Consider the following 4,259-nt stretch of genomic DNA (forward strand, 5'->3'; position numbering starts at 1 on the left):
GGTGTACATAGAGGACGACACCAGTTATTTTACACCGGTGTTAAGTTGGTGTTAGTTTTACATCTTTAGGTGTTATTACAACACCTATGGTTGTTATATTTACACTCTTTGGTGTTCTGTTCAATCTCTAGGGTGTTATTTTAACACCTCAGGGTGTGGTCCTCTATTAACGCCAATTGGTGTCAGTTTTAACACCACAATTTTTACAGCGTAGAATTATTAAAAACCATTACTAATGTAATAATGTCGATATATTTTGTTCTGGTTTGTGCACTGGTGTTGGAGGTCCGTGGTGTTACGCAGGAGCTTTAGAGATCGTTTGGGTGGTGTATTCTAGGGTTTGTAGGGTTCGTGTCTTGAACCTGGTGTATACATGAGCTGGTGCTAGAACGTGTTCTATTTGGGCATGTTGGGTTTGTTGATTCATTCCAAAATGATTGTTCCTTGGAGCTTCCACGTCCACTTCATTTGTTTTCGCATCTCGCCGAGTACCCATTTACGGAATGGGTAGACAGCGGCAAAGCGTGAATGGTGTCTTGCCAAAGGATAATACGTCGCGATGGGATTCGAAAACACAACCTACTGATTACAATGTGAGATCAGAACCACTGGACCAATACATAGTAGCAATGGTAATAAGAGAAGTAGAAGTAGTAGAAGTAGTAGTAGTAGCAGCAGCAGCAGCAGCAGCAGCAGTAGTAGTAGTAGCAGCAGTAGTAGTAGTAGTAGTAGTAGTAGTAGTAGTAGTAGTAGTAGTAGTAGTAGTAGTAGTAGCAGTAGCAGTGGTTAGTAGTAGTAGTAGTAGTAGTAGTAGTAGTAGTAGTAGTAGTAGTAGTAGTAGTAGTAGTAGTAGTAGTAGTAGTAGTAGTAGTAGTAGTAGTAGTAGTAGTAGTAGTAGTAGTAGTAGTAGTAGTAGTAGTAGTAGTAGTAGTAGTAGTAGTAGTAGTAGTATAGTAGTAGTGATAGTAGCAGAATTAGCTGATAGAAGTAGAATTATTACAATTTTCCTTTTTCATTAAATAGCATTAACATCGTCATTATCATTTTTACCATCGACAACATCATCATCTTCATCACCAACATCATCCTCGTCGTCATCGCCATCAATTTCAGTTCATTATCAAATTGAAGACATTATTGTAAAACTGAAATTAGAACGAATATGCAAGGTAAAATGTTTATGCCTATCAACATGATCAAGAACCCTTGGTCAATGCGACGAATAGCCTCCGGACTTGCTCTTGTATCATTTCAACAAGGTATATCACAGACTTTGACCAATGACCTTGCCAGAGGATGATACGTCAGAACACAAAGACAGTGAAAGAGGTGGCTGTCAGACGCCACGGTATCAATTTGTTATATGAGCCCCCTCCCTCCCTGTAATTATGCATCATACAATACCTATGTTACTCTAGGCAATGATAATGATCATGAGAGCGCTTGCATTTCATATTCAAACAGTCGAAAGAATTATGCGACGCCAATAAACAGCGATGAACAAGAGATTCCTAAGTGGAAAGGGGTTCAATTTTAACAGAAAACTTTAAATTTTACACGATTGTTTTTATCTCAGAAAACATTTCCCTCCTCCTTTATAAAGCTGTCGTTTGCAGTCAAAATGGATGAATTTCCTGACCACAAACATAACTAAGCAACCTAATATTTGTTTCTTCTGACTGGGCTAACGAATTAAACATAATGTTAAATGATATAAAAACAACGTTTTCAATTTGAAGGGCACTTATTCAGCTTTTAATTCCGATGATCAAGATGACAGGGAACAGTGTCGAATTAAAGTGCTCTGAACTTGGATTGAATGCATGTTCTCAAAAGATTTTCATCATGATTTTAATCTTTGAGTAATGCGTTTTAAATCGACTCTCGGGAAACGTTAACATGGTTTAGAGTACAGAGCGTATAACAATAATGACTAAACAAAACCCGTCAAGATAAAGAGCACTAATCAAGCATCCTTGGAATTCATGTTATCACTAAGAAAATGAAACCAATTGTTTGCATTGGTTTCATCGGACATGACTTTGGGGGTATTTATCTCTTGTTTTATTCGTTTAAATAAGAAAAAGGCGAATAATAATAACAATAATAGCTAGTTTTTATGTAGTGCTTTTCCAATATCATGCATATTGGCTTAAAAAGCTTTAGAGCATGTTATTACCCCAGTCATTGGATTCATTTCAATCCCGCACGAAAAGTGCACAATTTACACTCCCTGGGGAGCATTCATCGCAGCCTCATAATAGCGCTGGAAAATTCAAATATACAATATCTTTCGCATCCTACCGGGTACACATTTAGACCCTGGGTGGGGAGTGGCAAAGTGTGGTTAAACGCCTTGCCAAAAAACGCTAGACCGCGGTGAGATTCGAACACACGACCCTCGGTTTTCAAGGCGAGAGTCATAACCACTACACCACGGCATGGTGGAAGGAAGAAGAGGGGAATAGGAGAAAGATGGGGGTACGAAAGGTGAATTGAAAAAAAAGAACGAATGTCACCTTTCATAATTCAATGGCCCGTATTCTGAAGTCGGGTTTATTTTAAACACGGACGTCGATCCCTGTTTTCAACTCTGGTTTAAAGTTGCGTTTGAATTATGGATAGCCAGTTGCAACACAAATCTCTAACAGTACAGGTTCAATTTATCAGATCAATTGACACTCAAATAATTCGCAGGTAACTATCTTGAAAAAGTAAATAAAACAGTTTCCTTCATCAGTAAAGTATGACGAAAGAGCACTGCAAAGATTGGAAATAAACGATTCAAAAAGGTTTTTGACACTTATGACTTCCCATAATTTTAGCACAGAGTTTGACAATGGCGTAAGTTGACCCGAACTTCATTATGTTGAAAACGTTTCATCACAAGTAGATCATAAATTAAGTTCAAATGATGTACCCGAGTGTTTACCGAATTTACAACAAATAAATCACACGAGGGTGGCGAATTAGGTGGACCTGAAAGAAAGTCTTAAATTTTCTAAAATTCGGTTCTCGGGGATGATGATGTTCTGAATCAAACATCCCCCTCTTTTTCTCGTTTTTTCTGTTTCCCTACCTTTTCCCTTTCCCTAACCAACCTAACCTCGTCTTACTTGAAGCATGGACCTACCAGGTCCATGCTTGAAGTTTTGAATAGATCCATATTGACTCCTATGTTAACAGAAATAAGGCTAATTGCATTTTAATTTGTTGACGTCGTTCACCGATGATCTTTCAACGGGCTTGAGAAAATAAGCCCCGGAACGTGAATATATGTAAAGTGTCACATGTAGGGCTATGTTCTTTTTAATTTCAAGGATTTATGTTACTATTCATCCGTTTTATAGCCCATAACCTCCGCCCTTCCCCGGTCACATCCTCCCCCCCCCCTTTGGTATATATCTAGGTATCCAATATGTAAAAGACATTAATTCATGCTCCATTCTAAACCCTCTTTAAGCTTGTCATTATTTTATACGTGACTAAAAAAATAAGGGAATTTTGTCTTAAGGTGCTCACTATAACTAAATAATTATTTCCATAGGAAAAATATAAATACATCAAGCAGAATTCGCAATAGAATTAAAAAATAATTTCATAATCATGCTGTTTTGGTATTGGATCTAGTGCAAAATATGTATATCTTTTCCTCAAGATTTGCATAATTATTTTTAAAATGACTGATACCAGTATGGCCTGAATATGAGGCAAGAATTATGAGGGGTTTGGGTCTAAAATGTACACGATTTCCGAACATTTGCGAGAACGCGAAGCAAAGCATTCTGAATAAATCACATTTACATCACAATCACGCGAAAGTTTGGTTCATGACTTGTGCAAGAAAATTATATTGCAGTTATTGCTGTGGAAAACGCAATGCATAACATTACCAAAAATGTGGGAAAAAAAACTGAGGGTGTCAACTCTCTCCCCTTCCCAACTAAATGGGATAGCTCTCAACCTGAGTATACACCTTTCTCCTTATATGTATGTCTGTCTGTCCGTCTAACCACCATCTATTTATCAGTATGTCTGGCCGTGTCTGTCCCTTTGTCTATATTATCTGCCTGTATGTCTGTTAAGAGTTTGGAAAGATATAACCTGACAGTCCGATATTGTCGTCTATTGACATATCAGTCCTCCGATTTTTTTTAATCTGTGTGTCTGTATATCTAGCATAAAATACGCCTGTCTGTCTGCATATGTATCTGTCTGTCAATCAGTCTATATATCTATCTGCATACTTGCCTATCTGA

The sequence above is a fragment of the Lytechinus variegatus genome, chromosome 12 (genome assembly GCF_018143015.1).
Source record: "Lytechinus variegatus isolate NC3 chromosome 12, Lvar_3.0, whole genome shotgun sequence".
In the NCBI taxonomy this organism is placed as follows: domain Eukaryota; kingdom Metazoa; phylum Echinodermata; class Echinoidea; order Temnopleuroida; family Toxopneustidae; genus Lytechinus; species Lytechinus variegatus.